General features: G+C 41.7%; 1 pseudogene; it reads left to right on the forward strand.

The window, feature by feature from the left end:
* Positions 1–257: 257 nt before the first annotated feature.
* Positions 258–22,441, forward strand: part of LOC149802783 (autocrine proliferation repressor protein A-like) — a 35,448-nt pseudogene continuing 13,264 nt past the window's right edge.

Here is a 22,441-nt window from a genome sequence, read left to right on the forward strand (position 1 = left end):
ATTAGTAAGGGTAAAATACTCGTGCATACCATGCTTTTAGTCTCTCGCCGCTAGCGATCTACGACGAGAAACATGCACGTTCAGTTGCTTAGCTATAAAAACAATTATCCACTCTTTAGATATCGGGTCATAGTCAACTCGATAGGATAGCCTCAGTTGCAATTGTACTAACGAATATAGACACAACCAACATCGATTGAAGTTTATATGCATCCTGATACATATGCGTGCTTATCATTATAAAGAATAAACAAAAGATGAACAGTATAAATCGATTTCTGGGACCAGCTATTTTCATGCTGACAATTATTTCCAACAGTCACGGTACCGCTCTGGATGACTATGTCAACGCCCCAGATGACCACTACAGTTACCAGGAAATCGCATCATTTAGGGGTTCAGATTATACTATGTACACATACAACATGACATCGCAAAAATGGAAAGACGGTAAGTGCCCAGAAGAAAATACGTCTCTATATGTCTGTCTGTCTGTTTGTCTTAATCAAATCCAAGTATCTTCTTTTTATCGATTTTCTACGATAAATGCCAAACATAAAATTAAGCTAACAAACAGTTGGCTTAGTCCCCTGGAGTAAAATAATTTCTAATTGAAAGAAGGTAGGATATGTGAGTATTATTTATAAACTACAGATTGTAATATCAGATCGTAATTTATAGATCAATCCCCTACAGTTCTGTGCAAAATTCTCATGGAATTTTGGATCTAGATATCTAGAGATACGGATTTTAATGAGGCATTTAAGTCCGTTTATTTGTGTCACCTAAAGTACAGTGTTTAAAAAATTAAAAAGCAATTGATTTGTATAAAACATATAACAAATCTTCGCAACCCATGCATAGTAAAAATGTTGAAAACAACGCAATTTTAACAGGAGTACTAAAGAATGATTCTAAGTTAACAAGATTCAGTTTTTACAATTCTTGTCCTTATTGTATAAAACTGAAATTTAGACATCTGCTTAATTCAAGATTTTACAACTTGACATAAACATTGTATATCCAATCATTTATGTTGACTGAACGAAGTATCCCCTGTCTTGAAATTTGATTTTTTTAAAATTATGTTTTGACATTTCTGTGCCAAATATCTTGCCTCCATTTAGGAAGAAAATCGTTACTTTCTTGACTGGTTCATAATCAATCATTACTACCATATACTTATCGTTATATATTTGTGTTAATTCCTCACTAACAATGAAAATTGTCAAAAACATTTTTCAATAAATAGCCAAGGATTGTGTCAATAATTTGCAGAGAGTATTTTAAACCGTCCAGTATGGTGGCACTATCTTACGATTACTCTTCATAGATAGTGGTTCCAATGGTGATAGGTAAGGCGAACTCAGCATTAGCATTTGTGCGATACATGTTCACAAGTCTGAGGTACATTTTTTACAGACTTCATATGACTGATGAAATTCATCTAAATAAATGCCTGAATTATAAGATTTTAAGCACACATTTTGCCTCTATAAAATATTTGCATTCCTGGAACAGAGACAGTTTGGAGAAGTTAATATAGTTTTAAAAATTGTGATAGGTCATGTGACTTTTCAAATTTTTAAGTAAATGAATTTTTATTGCATACATAGATTTGAGCAGAAGTATCAATTGTATAAAGATGTGCATACAATTAAATGAAGCATTTTAACATTATGCTGCCAGTTATTCTCCGCATTTTGTCTCTTACCAAACTTCTGTTATTAAAGCTGCTTTCTGTTCTCCAAATATATTCTAGAATGACGCATCCATTTCCATACATTAATTTGAAACATAAATACAGTACTCTAACAAAGGTAATTTTTAATTCAAATTTTTATTTGCATATTGCAATAGCCCCCCTAGAGTGACTGATACTTTTGTTGCATTGACAACATCATTTGCTGCTAGTACGGGGGCAATTGGTACCGACATTAAAATGGTTCCAAACCAGCCTATTGTTTTCCATGTAAGTAATAACACCAACCAGTAAGTATTTAGAGGTTGTTAACACCGCACTCTTATTCGTTCGTATTCCTTAACTGAGAACTTGAACAGTGTTTGATTATCAGTTTCTTATATGATGTCTTGCTAATTACACACACACACACACACACACACACACAAAACATGACCCAGCAGTTTTTAAGTCGCAATCTCCAACGGAGTTTACTTATTTTAATATCATCCGCATCACATAACCGATTAGATATTAAACGATAAGTTATAAAAGATCTTGCAAATGTGCAGCAATGATCCTATATTATGAACTGATCTGCTATTTAAGCTGGTAAACAAGAGGGAAATGCTCAGAAAAAAAAACTTTAAACCCAAACGGAGTCCATACTTCAACTGTAAGACCAAGGATAAACATCAGCATGACATCACTCAATGTCCTACACCAAGTGGAGATACAATCCATTGTTTTGTCTTTAAGAAGTAACTAGTTCATTGCAAAGGAAACAAAATATGAATAAACTACCGAAATGGTGATAGCTGTATTGATGAAGAAAACAAAATGAATATATGTATCTAATTGACACAGTTCAAATCACAAAAATAAAATTTTAATATTTTGAGATTGCGTGATTTTGAACGGTGCTCTTAAATGTTTAGTTTCAGTGACGGCTTATTCAATCGTGTTTCCTACTACTTATTTACAAAGTTCGTTTGCAAAATCAATTTTGCGTTGCAGTAGCAAATACATTTCCATTGAAATCATTATCTGGGAAAGTTGTCACAAATCTTCGATATTACCATGCTCTGGTACAGACTTTCCACCGTCCATTGTAATTGAATTGTTGCGTGTGCATTTGCATCGATAGAACCCTAATTGATTTGTAAATTGCATTCACTTTACATTTTATTATAAGACATCTGACTGTATTAAAATGCTGTGAGGGATAGTTTTCAGTAGAATATTTCGTATTAATTTTGTTGAGCGGCTAGAAGAAGGGTATTGGCAGAAGTCCCAAATGTACGTTTTATGTATGCTTGAAGTTGTATAGGATATTAGTCCGCACTAATATGATTGATTGATTTCGAAGGGCCAAGTGATTTCGTCACTTGTCGCTTCGCTAGAAAGGCAATAAATGACCTGATCCCTAAATATGGTGAACCAACCATTACTTTGTTTTCAACGGACCTAAATTTCTCTTAAACCTAGAGTTTACGTATCTATTGTAGTCATATATCTGTATTTCAGTTATTTTTGCCATATTACTTCAGAAGGATACGCAATAAATTCTACATATTTGTTATTCTAATTGATAAAAGTACCAATATTACAATATCGAAATTCCAACCAGGTGAAAATGTTTAACAACCTGAAGCTAGAGCAGCGAATTGTTTTTTCTCTATTTTTGGTTTCATTTCTAAAATATCTCAAAGATAGTTTGAAACATTTCTTTTAAATGTACAGGAGATCACATTCATAGATAGTAGTGAATGGGGTGAGATTAGCGACAATGGGAATTAGCATTAAAAACACCCCCTGGGTAAGATTAGCGACAATGGAAATTTAGCATTAACCACCCTGGGTAAGATTAGCGACAATGGAAATTTAACATGGACAAGAAACCCTGGGTAAGATTAGCGACAATGGAATTTGACATTGGAGAAAGGAAAAAAAAAGGAAATATCCATTTTAGCGACAAAGGCATTCGAACAATGGAAAAAAATATCGATTCTAGGGACAAAGGCAATTGAACATGGGGAATAGAGTTTGGGTCTGTCTAGGGACAAGGGGAATTGAACATGGGAATAGAGTTTGGGTTTGTCTAGGGACAAAGGGGAATTGAACATGTTAGAAAAAAGAACTACTTTAGGGACAAGGGGAACATGGGATTTTTTTTTTTGAAAAAATTTGAAAAAGGGGTAGGCAATCGAAAGGCTATCTCTTTTCGAGAAATGAGGGTGGCCCTGAAAAGGGCCTTTGGGTTTATGTTAATATTAATATTAACATAGACGGCATCTGTCACATCTTCTTCTTCTTAAACTCCTTCTAACTGCAGGTCCATACACATGTACCCTCTTGAGGCATCCTTGTCTTTCTATGTAAACTCTTCTCATCCATAGACTAGTATCTGTCCTATCAACAACAGTCCACTTGGACCGGACATACATGAGCATGTCCGTCCTAAACATCATTGAAGACACAAGGGTGGATGATTCAACTGTGGTCCACATCGTGAGGCGACGAGAACAGGTGAATCAATGCAGTGAACTGCGCTTATTTATAGGTAGAGGAAAGATTGAAACGGATTGAGTTCATTCACCAATCCGAACACGCGTTACAAACTTCAGTCAGTCCGCATCCAATCCGAAGAGAGCAGTCTGTGACGTCATGTGGTCTATATAGATTCGCTAGCGCATGTGTGCTGTCAATCTATGCGACAGTGATTCAACATGACGGAAACTCAGAAAACGATCCATTGGGGTGCACCAGCAGTGGAGTCCGCCCAAGGGAACCCGGACTTACTTTCAAAAGAGGTACATTGGGATTTTGTGGATTTTCTTACCTCGCAAGAATTTGTTCCGGAACCTTCGTCTCATTCTTCATTACCGCAAGTGGAGAATTTTAGACAGAGACAGAAAGAAGAATTGGAGAAATTTATGCAACGACAAAAGGAAGCGGAACAAGCTTTTCTCTTACAGCAACAGCAACAGCAACAAGAAGAGGTAAGAAAAAACAAGAAGAAGAAGAAGTAGCAGCAAAGAAACAAGAGGGTGAAAATCAAACGGTCACGGTCCTGTTAGACATTTTAGCGGAGTTAAGAAGTCTGAAACAAATGTATCAGACTTCTTTATCACGACCGAAGAGAATACGACCTTCCCGAGCTAAACACGCCAACCCTGTGACTAAGCCTATCGTACCACCCTTACTGATTTCAACCCAATCATCATCATCAGAAGTAGGCCTCGGCCATGGCAAAGGCTTAAGGCAGTTAAAGTTGATTGCTTAAACTCACCCCTACACCAAAAAAGGCCCTTTTCAGGGCCACCCACTTCTCTCGAAAAGAGATAGCCTTTCAATTTGCCAATAACTCAAAAATCAACAACAAAAAAAAACATTTTACCCTTATAGTACATGTCTGTGTATGAGTGCGTGAGTGTAGCTTCTTATTTAAAATCAAAACTCAAAGACACTTACCTTATATAATTAATGTATTCTTTTCTCCATAGTTACAATCCAATTCACAATTCACAACAGAACACTTTATAAATTACATTCACTTCTTCTGTTTCTTTTTTTACTCTCTTTTTTTTTCAATTTCTTTACCGTCACAGTCTTTTCCTCCTCTTCCTCCTCACTTTCTTCCCTTCTTTTCTTCTCCTGTTTCTTTTTCTTCACCTGGCTGCTTTCTTCCTCTGAAGAATCTCTCTCTTCTTCTGAAGAATCCCTCTTTTCTTCCGACTCCTCTTGTTTCTTTTTTGGACAATCTGGAGACCAATGTCCTTTTTCTTGACAATAATAACAGGTATCTTGACTTTTGTCTTTTCTAGCCCCTGTTTTTGTTATTTTTTGACGGTCTGGACACTGTGAAGACCAATGCCCTTTCTTCTGACAGATATAGCAAGTATCTTGACTTTTATCTCGAAAGGAAGGAGAGTAGTCCGTCGGCTGGTCTGAAGAGAATTTTCTAATGACCCCTCGCAAAGCTCTGATGAAACGTTCCATCTGGGTAGTCTCTTCCATCGTTGTGCTCGGTTTGAGAGTGAAATGAATAGTGAAGGACAAGACACACACCCTTTGTATATACGCTGGTTTGCCATGACTATAAATTAGTCTATGGTGTTTAAACTTGAGTCATTTGACGTTTTGCACTCAAGATGAAACGATCCTATTCATTCGAGAAGAAAGAAGAAGAAAGTAAGAGGCACAAACATGATCTATTTCCTCGTACCAGAGCTGAAGTCTTGGCACAAATTCATGCCAGTGATTTTGAAGAGGACATGAGTGAACCAGAATCCGAACCCTCTAAACAAAGTTCACCACCCTTAGTCAACCCTGAAAAGTACTATTCCATTCGAGAGACGGAAAAGCGCTCCTCTAGAAAATTTAGAACCACGGCTTACACCTACACAGTGAAGTTTAAAGATTTCAAGTCCGACGTACCATTGGAGAAAGCAGAAGGGTTTATCACCGAGATGTGGGATTCTTTGCTCACCGCACTCAAGCGACAATGTCAACCCAAAGAAGACGATCGCTTGACACTATCCATAGATCACGACAGCTTGAAATCCCCTGTTTGGATCGAGTTTAGCAGACCCGCAGAACTAACCCCTTCCAAAGTCATGGACAAGATTCAACACGTACAACAATCTAATGACCAGTTTGACATCACCGATGGTAAAGCCACACTGAAAATGGCCCACGTCTCTCCTCCTCAAGGGACCGGATAACGCAATAAGGTGTTATTGGTGAACGACCTTCGCAACACCAAAAAGAGTCTCGTCCAAATTCACAATTTTCAAGACCAGATGTGTTTAGCCCGAGCCATCGTGGTGGGACGAACCTATGCCAACAAGAACGACACGGTAGAATGGAAAAGAGCCTGGAAAACTATTCAACGACCCGACCGTGCCAAACAACGAAACGAAGCAGAACTCCTGTTACAACAAGCCGGACTGTCCAAAGACACACCCTGTGGCATTCCTGAGATGCAGAAATTGCAAGATGGCCTAGCTCCACGATACACCTTGAAAGTGCACCCTCAAGAAATGCGCGGACCTCTGTTGTTTCGAGGGAAAGACTTTAAGGACGGAAAATACATTCATGTCTATTACCACGATGACCATTTCGATACCATTACCACTATCACAGGATTCCTGGGATACAGTTATTACTGTGAGAAATGTGACTATGGCTATAACAATCGAGAGCAACACAAACATTGCGGATGGAAATGCCCAGGATGTTTGGCCTCTCCACCCTGTCTGAGCGAAGGACAAGAAAGAGTACATTGTCCTGCTTGTCTGCGCACGTTTGTCAGCCCTGCCTGTTACCAACAACATCTGAAGACCCAAGGTTCACAGCAGAAATGTGCTTGTCAACTGCTGAGACTGTCCCCTACGTGTCGACAAGGCCTACGTACCAACAGTACCAAGACACACGTATGTTCAGGGAAAAAAAATGTCACATTTGTCACCACATCGTGGACCTGCAACACGAATGCTACGTGCAAAAATACCAACCCCCACCAGAGAAAGAGGACGGTCACAAGAAGAAAGTCAATTTCATCTTTTTCGATTTCGAATGCATGCAAGAGACTGGCATTCACATTCCTAATTTCTGCGTGGCTCATCGAGCGTGCGAGAAGTGCATTCAAGAACCTATCTTCAGTCATTGCCCTCACTGCAGCAAGATTCCCGGAGGGCGTGAAAAAATCTTTCGAGGACCGAACACGTTAGCCGATTTTGCCCAATGGGTCTTAGATCCCATCGACAAGACGTGGAGTCAAGAGGACATCGAACGTTACGGAGATTGTCATCGTCATGCCACAGTGATGGCTCACAATTTCTCCGGATACGATGGACAGTTTCTTCTCAGATACTATACCGAACAAGGCACAGAACGTCCTAAAGTCACTTTGAACGGAGCCAAAATCATTTTCATGCAAGTGGGACAAGTGCAGTTTAAAGATTCGATGAGCTATTTGGCCATGCCTTTGAGTCGAATGCCTAAAACGTTTGGAATGACAGAAATGGCTAAAGGGTACTTTCCACACTTTTGCAATACGGAAGCCAATCAACACGCCGTTCTACCCCATTTGCCTGAGGCTCACTATTACGACCCCGACAACATGCGTACCGAACAACGAGAAGCTTTCTACGCTTGGTACCAGACTCACGCCTCCGACCCGTTCGATTTTCAGGAAGAAATGCTAAAGTATTGTCGCTCTGACGTGGACATTTTACGGCGTTGCTATGGAAAATTTCGAGAACTGTTCATGGAACACGGAGGGGTCGATCCTTTGAAAGAAGCTTGCACCATTGCCAAAGCGTGTTCCTTAGTGTATCGACAACGATTCATGCCTGAAAACACCGTGGCTGTCATCAGTCCTCAAACGACCCACTATGTCAAACATCAATACTCGGTCAAAGCCCTACGTTGGTTACATTACTTGTGCGACAAGGAAGACAAATGGATTCAGCATGCCCGCAACGGAGGAGGCGAAAAGACCACCAGGACGTATTCGGTCGATGGCTGGGACTTAGAAAACCCCATGATCGTGTACGAGTTTAACGGTTGCTTATTTCACGGATGTCCCGTCTGTTACCCTGATCGTAGCACTAAAAATCAGTTTTTACAACGAACCATGGAAGACTTGTACCAGGACACTTGTCAGCGACGCCTAAAGTTAGAACAGTAAGGATACCAAGTGGTGGAAATGTGGAAACACGAGTACGATCACCGTATGAAAACCGATCCCGAGTTTAAACGTGCCGTGGAAAGTTAGAAGCTGATGGACCCCCTAAACCCGAGGGATAGTTTGTACGGAGGAAGGACCAATGCCACCTGTTTGCTGTACCAAGCCGACGAAGAGAAAGGAGAAGAAATCAAATACTTGGACGTGTGTTCGCTGTATCCTTACGTGTGCAAATATTGTCCCTTTCCTGCACGGCACCCACAATTGTTCACGGAACACATCGACCTGAAAAACATTCGACAATACGAAGGCTTGATCAAGTGTAAAGTTTTGCCTCCCACGAACCTATACCATCCCGTCTTACCTCACCATTGTCAAGGCAAACTGATGTTTCCATTGTGCCGTACTTGTGCCGAAACCTGCAACCAAGACCAACCTTGTCAGCACACCCAGGAAGAACGAGCCTTGACGGGAACCTGGGTCAGCGTAGATTTGTTCAAAGCTCTGGACATGGGATACCAACTGTTAGAAGTGTACGAAATTTGCCACTTTCCCAAGACACAACAATACCACAAGGATGACCCCACTCAGAAAGGCATTTTCGCCGACTACGTGGATGCCTTTTTGAAACTGAAGCAAGAAGCCAGCGGCTATCCTTCCTGGTGTCACACTTCCGAAGACGAAAAGACATTCAACGAGAAATACTATGAACAAGAAGGCATCTCTTTAGACCACATCGAGAAAAACGAAGGCAGGCGGTCGTTTGCCAAAGTGATGTTAAATTGCTTGTGGGGTAAAATGGCACAACGACCGTGTTTACCCAAGACGGAATATTTGACAGAACCTTCCCGCTACTTTCAGATGATTCACGACAAAACCAAATACATGAAACACGTGGACGTCGTTCGCGAAGATTTGATCTTGGTCAATTACGAAGAAGATCTGGACATTGTACAAGACGACCCCTTTGGAAATGTCATCATTGCGGCTTACGTGACAGCTCATGCTCGCTTAAAATTGTACGAAGCTTTAGAACTGTTAGGGGAACGTGTCCTGTACTTTGACACGGACAGTTGCATTTACATCCATCACCCGAGTCAACAGCACCCTGACATCGAAGGAGACCGTTTAGGAGCCTGGACAGACGAACATCCCGACGACAAGATTCTAAGTTTCGTCAGTGGTCGTCCCAAAAATTACGGCTACGAATACCGGGACCCACAAGGAGAATTGCACACGACGTGTAAAGTGAAAGGATTGACTCTGAATTATCGTACCAGTCGTGTGGTGAACTTTGGGGTATTGAAAGAAGCCTTGCAATCGGGAGAGGATGCAAACTTTAAAATGACCACCTATCAACCGAACAAAATTGTACGTTTACCCACTCACCACATCGTCAGTAGACCCTTGGAAAATGTCTATCAGATCGTGTACCAGAAGCAAGTGCGACTTCCCAATCATTTCACCTTACCGTATGGACACGTCGGTATTGGTCTGTATATAAAAAGGAACCCTAGGCAAGATCGATAGTTCATTGTGACTACCAAGACCGAGCGAACAAGATGAATACTTTCAGAGAAACACAAAACAAGTTTAGACAGGCACAATTCAAGTGTGGGGCTTCTGAAGTGGAATGCGATTGTGAGCCTTGCGACTTTTCAACCTGTGTAAGTGACGGTGCCAGAAGAACCCGTCACCCAGGACAGGACTGTCGTGGACATCCCAGAAAGACCCTTTCGGGAGAACACTTGTGTGACCTTACCCCCTTATAGAATGGTCAGAACATTACCCAAAACATGTTGTACAGACACTTGTGTTTATTCCACGTTAATGGTTATCATGTGCCTTTTATTCTTGTACTTAAGCCTTTGGCTTTTATGTATTTTTTTTGTCTTTCGTATTCATGTTTGAAACATTCAATAAACGTGTTCTAAAAAAAGTATATAAACTCTCGTCTTGTTTGTTTTCGTGTCACAAGTGACATTTCTCACACCATGGCTACCTCTGCTGTCTCTGCTCCCTCTTCCTCTACTGTCAAAGTCATCGACGAACACTTAGATCGTGCCAGTTGGGAGGCTTTGTATCTTCGCCATCCCTTTAACATGCTCATTGCTGGACCTAGCGGTTCAGGCAAAACCGAATTCGTCAAACGTTTGATCGAACATAAACATCATTTGATCGATCGACCTCCTCAGCGGATCGTGTGGTGTTACAAAGAGTGGCAATCGGCGTACAGCCTCTTGCGAGAAAGTCAAGGCGATTCCATCGTGTTTGTGGAAGACATTCCTAAAGAAGACGACGGCATCGTCTCTGACTCCCGTCAAACCCATTTGGTCATTTTCGACGACATGTTAGGAGAAGACGAAGAAGAAATTAAACTGTGGTTCACGCGCAAAGGGCATCACCGTAATGCCAGTGTCGTTTACATCACCCAAAATTTGTTTCAACAAAGTAAAGCCCATCGCACCATCAGTCTCAATGCGCATTACGTGGTCTTGTTTAAAAGCCCTCGAGATAAATCGCAAGTGCAAGTCTTAGCCTTGGCTGACTCAGGCGTACGACGATGCCACTCAAACTCCACACGCCTATTTACTCGTCGATTTGAAACCTACGACCCCCGAGGATTTGCGATTTCGTATCCACTTGTTTCACCACTGGGGCCAAGACGGAGGGCCTGTCCTGTACACGTCTCCGTCCTCGACTTAATTTCACTCCACAAAAAAATCTATAAAAACCTCAGACCCTTTTCGTCTGTCTCACACACATTTTGAACATGACGTCCCTTCAGTCGCATCTTCCCGTTAAATTGATTCGTGCCTTGTATGGCATCAGTCGAGAAAAAAATCCACAAATACGGGCTCGTGCCTTAGAAGCTAGTCTCAAAGAAGTCTTACGATGGTTCACGGTGACGGCACGTTAATTACTCCAAGGGATCATTCAGATTCCTCATCAAACCAAACGCTTTTTTGATCGAAACAAAGTCGCTTTGGTCCAACTGGCCGATCCCCGCATCGACACTCAAACCAAAAAACAAATCATTTTGAAACCTTGAGGAAGCGGTACTCTAGGAGGGTCATCATTCGCTCTCTCTTAAGATGGGATCCTAATGCCCCCAAACTTCTCCCCAAGAAAAAAGTCAAACGAAGCTCCAAGACGAAGAAAAAGACCAGGTCCCCAAGGAGAACTTCTCCAGTGGCGGGACCCTCCTCTTACCAGACACCACCACCCCGGAAAAAGAAAAGAAAAGCCCCCAGAAAAACAAAAGTCCACAGAAGAAAAATAGTCGCAAGAGAGGCACTTCTTTGGCCAGGACGCAACTTTACACTCGCAAACCACGACCTGCCACGGCGGTGACTGCGTCTCCGGCAGCCTCACGTTCATCCACTTCTCCGTTGATGACACCATGAACTGAAGAGTACTTGGAGAAGTTGATCACACCAAGAACATCTCCGTTGATGACCCCAAAAAGAACTTCCCCAGTGGCAGGACCCTCCAATTTAGTGGCAGTGGCTGCTGCTCACAAAGTACCTTCTCCCAAAATCAAAGTCCAAGAAAGATCGGGCATGTTACAAAGTTTACTGGATTTGCCCAAGCAAGAACTGGCTCGATTTAGTCCGTTACGTACCCCTGCACGACGTGTCATGCCTGTCCTCAAACTGATACGACGTAAAGACAATCAGTGGCGACGCGTTCCAGTATAAAAAAGGTCTGTGACCAAGTAGGGGTATCAGTGTTTTTGGTGCTGAAGACTCAAAGATGTCACCCTCCAGAAAACATCCCTCTTCTAAACAGCCCAAGGAAACAAAAGAAAAGGTCTGCCTCCTCGTTTAGTTAAACATGGGGACATGTTATCTGTCCTGTCCAAAGCTTCTCCACCCCTACGAAAAAAACTCATTCAATCGGCCTCCAAAGAGGTCATCGATACCGTGTGCGAATGCTGTTTGAACGTCTTGAAAGGCACGATCCCTTTGTCCAAACACCAGAAACAATGCTTAGGTAAACATCGTCACGTTCTTCGCCAAATGGTTCACAAGAAAATTCCCATTCGTCAAAAGAAGAAGATGTTGGTCCAACGTGGAGGCATTTTGCCCCTCTTGTGAGGTCCCTTACTGAAAGGAGTCTTGGGAACCATGTTGGGAGGACTAGTGGGAGCAAGAATGAAAGGCCCTCGGAAGTCCCAAGATCTCAGAATCGACCCCTGACAACCCCATGGAAGGACGAAAACTAGCTTTAGTGCCTTACAAACGATGGATGGAATACCATCGGTGGCAAGAACAACGCACCCCGCATTTACCTCCCAATCCCCATTTGAGCGAGATGTCCCACTTACAACACGAATTGCAGTCCTTGATGGATCGCCAAGATTTGTCCGAAACAGAAAAATCGCAAAAGTACGGTCAACTCTTGCAACGACTGCAACTCTTTCACCAGAAAGCTTTAGACGAAACAGCTCTACCCACTCTGAAAGATTTTAAGACCTTGATGAAAAGTCCAGCACCAACACCAGTACCAGTACCAGTACCACCACTACCAGTGACCAAGACAGAAAAAGGAGAAGAAGAAGAAGAAGGGTTTCAAACTCCACCAGAAAAAGTACGCAAGTTAACAACACCACCTACCTCCAGAATTGGATGGATTAAAAAGATGATGGCCACCCCTTCTTCATCACAAGAGAAAAAGAAAGTGAAGACAGAAGTGAAGACAGAAATGAAACAAGAACCGATATCCCGCGGTCAGACATCCTCCTCTTCAACACCTATTGCCGGTCGCACACGCAAAGCATTGCAATCCAAGAAAGTACCCCAAGAGAAAAAGAGTAGCATCCTCCAAGAGTGGGTGTCTTATTAACACACAAACACAAAAAAAATGGAAGAAGTCTTAGGCAGCATTTACTACGATCCCTCTCATCCTGCAGGTTACGCAGGAGTTCAAAAATTGTGTCGTGCTGCCAAAACTCGATTGAAAAGTCTCCGTTTACCTCAAGTGCAACGATGGTTACAAGAACAAGCTACCTACACTTTACACAAACCCATTCGACGCAAGTTTGCCAGAAGTCGCACCCGAGTGGAAGGCATCGATCATCAATGGCAAGCCGATTTAGCCGATGTCTCTCATTTGGCCAGCTACAATCGTGGCTACAAATATTTGTTTTGTGTCATCGACGTCTTTTCCAAATTTGCCTGGGTCGTGCCCTTGACTTCCAAATCGAGCAGCGAGTTAGTGCGAGCCCTGCAACGAGTGTTGAAACAAAGTGGCCGTCACCCTCTTCGATGGCAAACGGACAAAAGGCACCGAATTTCTGAACCAAGCTTTCCAAAAAGAATTAAAGAAACGTGACATTCATTTTTTTCAACCGAGAATCCTGAAACCAAAGCCAGCATCGTGGAACGTTCTCAACGCACTTTAAAAGAACGCATGTGGAAATATTTTACGCATCACCACACTCTGAAGTACATCGACATCTTACCGCACCTGGTGCAAGCGTACAACCAATCTTACCATCGAAGCATCGGACGTGCCCCGCAAGAAGTGACTCCCGACAACGAAGTGCTGCTGTTTGAGCGTCTGTTTGGTACGTCCCCGACGAGGGCTGTCCCCAAGAAAAGTGGAGAGTTGGCCGTAGGAGATTGGGTGCGCATTGGCAAAACCAAACGCACTTTCGACAAAGGTTACTTACCTAACTGGACGACCGAATTGTTTCGTGTCACTGGACGAGTGCATGGCCGTCATTCTGCCGTCTATAAATTAGAAGACATGAACGGAGAAGTGCTCAAAGGAACGTTTTATTTGCCCGAGTTACAACGTGTCACCAAAAAAGAAGACGACGTGTTCGACATCGAAACCATTCTCGAACGCAGAACCCGTAAAGTGGGCAAACGACGTGTCAAAGAAGTCAAAGTACGTTGGAAAGGATATCCACCCAGTTTTGATTCTTGGATCGACGCTTCGCAAGTCATCGACTATAAAAAGAAGTGACCATCATGCCCTTTCACACAGACGCAGCTACGTCGACCACTCCTTCACCTAGTTCTTCTGTGCAAGATTTACAAAAACAACCCTTGTGGGTGTGGTGCGGAGAACGTGTGCCTAAAACTCAAATCGTCTTTTTCTGCCAAATCTTCGTGGTGTATTGTGTCATCGGGGCAGCCATTGCCAATTTGAGTTTGCAACAAGGAGACAAACAATTGTGGACCATTTTGTTGAGCAGTTGCATCGGTTACCTGCTTCCCAATCCCTTCCTGAAATTCTCCTCGAACGGAAACCACGGGAACCTTGTGTCAAGTGCCAGTGCCAGTCACCACTCCAACCACAACCAGAACCCCATTTTGAGCGGAGACACGCCTCTGACGTCCAGTAACCCCTTGGACAGCCACAGAACTCTGGAATTATGAGTCACCAAAACCAATTTTACTTAACCTTACCCAGTGACAGTTCCATGGAGGTGTTTCCCCACAACACGTTGTGCTGTTACACGGCCAAATTACCTCAGGCCATCCCCTTAGATCACGAAGCCCATTGGGAAGTGGCTTTGGTAGAAATGATTCACCCAACACAAATCAAAAACATCACTGAAACTCAAAACACTTTTGACGTCGAAATTCTGGACCCAACAGTGCAGCAAACCATGACGACCACTTCTCAACATAAATCACTTCCCAAGAGCCCAATACCCCGCATCAGCAGTAACACTTCTCCTCCTTTTTACATTTATCACTTTAAAATTAATTCAGGCCATTTTATTTTAGTGGTCAACATCTGGTGGACGCCATCGCTGACAAATTCTATGCAGCCTTTGACAAAGTTCTGACCGGACTAAAGAAACCTGTCACCATTGAGTACCACAAACTGTCTCACCGTCTACTCATCAAATTTGAAAGTGAGGAAAAAAGTATACGTATTAAATTTTGCCCTGAATTGTATGACATTTTGGGTGGAGACCTCAATATGGTCACGGATAAGCAAACCAAAAAGATTCACATAGCAGACATTGACAACAACGGGCATTTTGCGAGGTATTTTTGTTTCCCGGTAGAACTGAACCAGGGACTGAATTTGATCTTCGTGTACTCCGATGTGGTGGAGTACAACGTGGTGGGACACACCTCCGTGCCGTTACTTCGTGTCATTCCTTTCAAAGTAAATTCTGCCACGGCCACTGACGAGGAAGGTGGAAACACTTATCACGTCCACCGCGAATTTGTCCATTCTCACTATTTGCCTGTCAGCAAGTAGTATTTGGACACGGTCAACATTGCTATAAAAGGAGATTTGGGACAAAATATTCCATTCACCAAAGGAAAAGTCACGGTGAAACTCCATTTTCGAAAACGTTTCTCTCACGACTCGTAAGTCATGTATCCAGTGTACCGAGGGGTTGCTCGACAGCGAGGACACGGTTTAGGAGATATGTTAAAATCGGCCTTTCGTTCGGTGGCTCCGGTGTTGAAACCGATGGTGACACGCGGATTGCACGCCTTGAAAGATGCGGCACTGACGCAAGGCAAAGAATTTCTCCAAAATGTCATCATCGACAAACGAAACCCTAAACAAGCTTTCATGAGGGCAGGCAAAAATGTCTTGCTGCAAACGGGTAAAGACCTTTTGGGCCAACGAGACACACCTATAAATGCCCTGCACGCTACCGAGTCAGGCATTCAGCAAGGACAAAGCAGAAAGAGACGACGAAGAAAACATCCTTTCACCAAACTTCACACGTCTAAAGCGAGAAAGATCAAGAAAAGAAGAACCGTTCGAGACTTAGACGTTTTCAATTATTGAGACATAGCAACAAAAAAAAATGATGTACCCAGAGTCATGCGCCTGTTCCAAGTCGGAACTGGATCTGTTTGCCATGCCCCCCACTATGATGACGATGCAAGAATCCCAGTGGGTGGAATTTCATCCCGTCTCCTCATTGACGGATTCCGCTCCCATCGAGTTTGAAATCAAGGGACAGCCCGAAGATTACATCGATCTGAATAGTAGTTACTTGTACTTGAAAGTCAAAGTTCTAGATAAGGGAGGAGATTCTATAAGCGGCGAAGAGAAAGTAGCTCCCGTCAACAATTTCATGCATTCCTTGTTCAGCGAAGTGGGCTTGTACTTGAATAACAAACTGGTCAGCAGCAGCATGGATACTTACCCTTACCGTGCCTACCTGGAAAATCTTTTGACGTACGGAATAGATGCCAAGAACACCCATCTCAATGCTTGCGTGCTATGGGAACCTGACGAAGCGGGCGATTTTGATAAAACAGGTATTAGTGAAGACCCCCCAAAAAAAGCAGACACCAATGAGGGATTTGCAGAACGAAGAAACAAAATATTAAATGGAAAGAGTTTAGAACTGATGGATCGTTTGCATTTGGACATGTGGTTGCAAGAGCAATATTTGCTGAACGGTGTAAATGTCCGCTTGAGACTGAATCGCAGCAGTGCCGCTTTCCATTTGTTGGCTGATGGTGATGCTACTACTGGTGACAATCCCAAAAGCAAAATCGAGGAGGCCAAACTCTACGTACGACGCGTGGAAGTGTTACCTAAAGTGGGAAACGACATCAGTCAGACGTTGAGCATAACGACCGCCAAGTATCCCATACGACGTGTGGAAGTGAAAACGTTCACCATTCCCGCTTACCAACAATTTATGATCGAAGATCATCTGTTTCAAGGACAGTTACCCAAACGTTTAATCCTTGGTATGGTCCTGAATTCAGCCTTCAACGGAGCCTTCACTCAAAATCCTTTCAACTTTCAACACTTCGACGTGAAGAAAATCGAAGTCAGTCGCGATGGCAAGACCTTGTGTACCCGACCTTTCGAACCTAACTTTGGCAAGAAGAATTACTTGAGGTCGTACTTGTCCCTGTACGAAGCCACCGGATAGTTAAGAACCAAAACCAGTCACGGCATTACGTACGAAGATTACGCAGAAGGCTATGCTTTGTGGGCTTTCGATTTCACTCCAGACCAGGGCAGCGACGAGGGACATTTCCACCCTATAAAATCCGGCCAGATTCGTGTGGAACTTCAGTTTACAGAACCACTGAAAGAGACAGTGAACGTCATCCTGTATGCAGAATTCGATAATACCATAGAAATCAACAGTTTGAGAGAAGTCATTCTAGACTATTAGAAGCTATGGAAGACTCCCTCTTTACCTAGTGGAGAAGCTTTGAAGATGGAATGTGAGGAGACCGTGGAAGGAGAATCCCAACACAAAGACGAAAAGAACATCGTGATCAAGTCGAGATGTCCAGAACAAGAACAGCAATTGGTCTCCTACTGTGCTACATACCTGGCAGACACAATTACGATATGGATGAAGCATGATTACTATGGATGTCAAAACATCAAGCAAGAAGAAAAATTCAACGAATATCTGGACGAAGCTTGGAGTCTGTTTAAAAAAGACGTGTTACGTTGGTGGTATAAAGACTTGCGTGAACATTTCTGTCCTCCATTAACGACTCGAGACATCCATTACATCAATGCCCTGTTTGACAAATTCAAAGAGAAAGTCGAGATCGAAATTGATCACTTGTTATCAGCAAAAGAACATTTAGTGACTTATTTTGATCGTGATTTTTCTAGAAACGATGAGAAAGTAAATCGTTGATTTTGTGACTAGTATGCTTATTTTGTTGTCTTCAGCTAGGAAACGTAGTGTCCATCCATGACTCAATGACTTGCAACAGTGGAAATCACAATTTCATTCACAACGTTGCCAACCCTGTTCAAAGTAGAGTGCAAATTGAAAAAAATGTTTGTCATTTGAAAAAAATGTTTGATGTTATATTGTTGGATTATTGTTAAAAAATGTTAGAGTTCTTGGTTAATGTTAAGTGATTTTGAATAAAAATTGTTGTGTTTTGAAACAAATGCCTTTGTCTTATGTTTGGCTATAAGAATGTCGATTCATGCTCTTTGACTTCTTACTATCCCTCTCATGACACTCATTGAACGTTGCGGCTCGAAAACCGTGGAGGGATGTTTTCCTTCACGTCCGCTCTTTGACTTTAAGAACCGGGTTGTTTCCAGTCTAACCATCCATTGTCGACTCATCCTCCTACGAAGATGTGCTCCAAACTAGCTAAGCTAAACGAAGCCTACGTGAATTTGCATAGGGTCAGACACAGTCTGATACCGAAGCCAGAAGAGATAGAGAATGTGAGAATGTTAAAAGTTACTGAAGACCTGATAGAAGAGCTCTTCAGAGAAGAAGTGAACAGGGAGAAAGAAGAATGGACAGAGAAGTACAGACTTCAGAGACAGCAGCAGCAACAGCAACAACAGCAACAGCAGCAGCAGCAACCTGAACCTGACAGAGGCTTTGTCGATTGTCGTATCGACACCAAAGAGTTCTTCTTCTCTTTCCGAAGAAGCAGAACTATCGCCAGAAAGTCTATCCTCAGAGGACATCGCATTCTTAGAAACTAAAAGATTGCCATAGCAAACAAAAAAAAACAACAAAAAAAAACAGCCCTTTTCAGGGCTACCCCAATATTCTAGAAAAGAAATAACCATCAATTTGCCAATGTGTGTAGGTAGAGTAGTGTGAATATAAACACTGACTCTTTTTCTTAATAGTGCGAGTGTATGTGTTTGTGTGTTTGTGTTTGTAACATCTCACGTACGTTGGTGTGGATAGTAGATTAAGATCATGTTTTTTTGGCTGTTTGAGGTGTGGGGAGAGTAGATTTGGGGGGTTTGATTGGATTGCTTTGCGTATAAGAATAGTATATTGAAGTGATTAATGAAAACATTTTTTAGAATAGGAATGGGTAGTATAAAAAAGTGAGTGAGTGTTTCTTTTAGGTCCGCGCGTTGTTTGGTCATGATCTAGGTAAGATCAATTTTATGTTTTTAGGGGGATGTTTTCCTTCACGTCCTCACTTTTAGTATAAATTGAAACTCGTTCGGCAGTCCAGCTACCCTTGTTGATTGATCAACACCAGAATGAACACCAGACTAGCGAAACTGTTGGAACTTCATGTGCATCTGGAATATGCCAGGCGCCTGTTGAACGAACTGGCCGCGGAAGCCATTGTGGAAGAGGGAAGGATGAAAGAGGAGGAGAGAAGAAACAAAGTAGAGGAGGAGAGAAGATACAAAGAAGAGGCGGAGAGAAGATACAAAGAAGACGAGGAGGAGAGAAGAAACAAAGAAGAGGAGGAAAAGGAGAGAAGAAGAAGAAATTTCAGAATCCCAGAGACAGAAAATTGGGATTCTGAAGCTATTTATCCTCCCTCTGCTCTCTCCCCCAAAAAAGTAAAAAACAACTGGAGAACAAGATGTGTATGTGGCGCCAGGCCTGGAAGGTGCTATCATTAACCAGGTGTCCATGAAGTTCCAAAAAACAGCCCTTTTCAGGGCTACCCAATACTCTAGAAAAGAAATAACCATCAATTTGCCAATGTGTGTAGGTAGAGTAATGTGAATATAAACACTGACTCTTTTTTCATAGTGCGAGTGTATGTGTTTGTGTGTTTGTGTTTGTAACCGCTCACGTAAGTTTGTGTGAATAGTAGATTATGGGTTTGTTTATTGTTTCTTAGCGTATGTGGAGAGTATAGTTTGGGTTTTGTAACCGCTCACGTACGATTGTGTGGATAGTAGATTATGGATTTTGTTTTAATGATTTGCGTGTGTAAATAGTAGATTTGGGGTTTGTTTATTGTTGCTTCACTTATGTGGATAGTATATTATATGAAATGAGAAAAGTAGGGGGATGTTTTCCTTCACGTCCGCGCGTTGTTTGGTCATGATCTAGGTAAGATCAATTTTATGTTTTTAGGGGATGTTTTCCTTCACGTCCGTACTTTAACTATAAGAACCCACAAGGTTTGATGTTCGAACCTTTCTACGGAATAATAAAAACGAAGATGGTGGTTGCAAGTGAGTTGTTCAACAATTTGGTACATATATACAACTGGATAATGGATGGTATCTATGTAGTGGAGAGACTAGAAAAAGAATGGAAGATAGCAGAGTATCTGGACTACGCTAAATGCCTAAACGTAGCAAAAGAAGTGATAGCAGAAATGATAGAAGAGGAGGAAAAGAGATTGAGAGGTATGATAAATCCCACCTATGTCAGAGTGGGAAGCCTAAAGGAAGCACTTGACAATGCAATCAAAGTCAGGAAAAGTTTAGAGCCTTGGGCCATCCAGACTGGATGCCAGAGGAGAAAAAGAAGAAAGGAATAATGGAAAAAGTGAGGACTTGGTGGAAGAAGTGGAGGAGTTAGATAAAGAAGAAGAAACCCAAAGGCCATTTTCAGGGCCACCCTCATTTCTCGAAAAGAGATAGCCTTTCAATTGCCTACCCCTTTTTTAAATTTTTTTTTATAAAAAAAATCCCATGTTCAATTCCTCTTGTCCCTAAAGTAGTTTTTTTTTCTAACATGTTCAATTCCCCTTTGTCCCTAGACAAACCCAAACTCTATTCCCCATGTTCAATTGCCTTTGTCCCTAGAATCGATATTTCTTTTCCATTGTTCGAATGCCTTTGTCGCTAAAATGGATATTTCTTTTTTTTTTTCTTTCTCCAATGTTAAATTCCATTGTCGCTAATCTTACCCAGGGTTTTTTGCCCATGTTAAATTTCCATTGTCGCTAATCTTACCCAGGGTGGTTAATGTTAAATTTCCATTGTCGCTAATCTTACCCAGGGTTTTTTGCCCATGTTAAATTTCCATTGTCTCTAATCTTACCCAGGGGGTGTTTTAATGCTAATTCCCATTGTCGCTAATCTCACCCCATTCACTACTATAGATGTATTTACACCAAAGTAGTAATGTATTCGAAACATATTGGTCTCTGGTGTTACGGTGAGTAATCTAAACTTTACAACATTACAACTACATTCTTACCAGGAACTTCTTCAAATATTTTGAACTTGGTATAATTCTTGATGGGGTTTCAAACAAAAGACACACCGCTCTGGTGGCCTAGTGGTTAGAGCGTCAGCCTCGGATGCTGGAGGTCGTGGGTTCGATCCACGGCCGAGTCATACCAAAGACTTACAAAAATGGTACAACAGCTGCCTCGCTTGGCGCTCAGCATTAAGAGGTTAGTGTTAGGACTGGTCGGCCTAGTGTCATGATAATGTGACTGAGTGGGACATCATGCTACATGTCTGTGACATGATGTCCCAGTGCTAGACATCACTATAAACTGTCAAACTGCAGACATCGTAGCGATATGACTGAAAAATTGTTAAATCTACGTTAAAACTCCAAATCACACACAAACACACTCAAACAACCAAATTAAAATGTAGTTTTTGGTGACAGTGATGATATTATCGTACAATTTTGTAACGACAATAGTAAATTCAGAGTTAATTACGGTGTATATTTTCTGCAGTATTCATTTGAATGTCTAAACTATGTAAATAGACCTTAACTGTGTGTACTAACAAATTAATCCATAATACATGTGCGAATTGCAAGGAGGACTGAGAGGTTTTCATTAACCAGATTCATACATCATAAGTGTTTGATCTATCTCTCGATCTATATATCTATATAGCTGTCTGTACATCTAAAGATATCTATACCAATCTATATCCATCTCTCTCTCACTCTCTCTCTCTCTCTCTCTCTCTCTCTCTCTCTCTCTATATATATATATATATATATATATATATATATATATATATATATATATATATATATATATATAAAATTCTGCCTACTATTATCAGGCATTATTCTATAGGAATCTAGAGATAGCACTTCCCGTTCTGTCAGGTATATATTTATAATTGTCTATAATTAATTGTATATACCTTAATTTCTTTCATAGGAATCCGAGATGACTATGTAGATACATTAGAATTGTTCGTCATGCGAGTGTGTCTCATACACACGAGTGCATATAACACCAACTGACTAACTTCATTTTTTGATAATCTGAGTTTAGTCGCGAGGGAATATGAGCTCGTATGTGCAGGCAAGGCGATCGGTGCCGTTTACCAGCGGACCTGGGTTCGAGTACGAATTAAACATTTTCTAACCTGTATTATAGTATTATTTGTCTATCTATCTATCTATCTATCTA

Source organism: Sinohyriopsis cumingii, chromosome 3 (assembly GCF_028554795.1).
Source record: "Sinohyriopsis cumingii isolate HCF-2022 chromosome 3, ASM2855479v2, whole genome shotgun sequence".
Taxonomy (NCBI): domain Eukaryota; kingdom Metazoa; phylum Mollusca; class Bivalvia; order Unionida; family Unionidae; genus Sinohyriopsis; species Sinohyriopsis cumingii.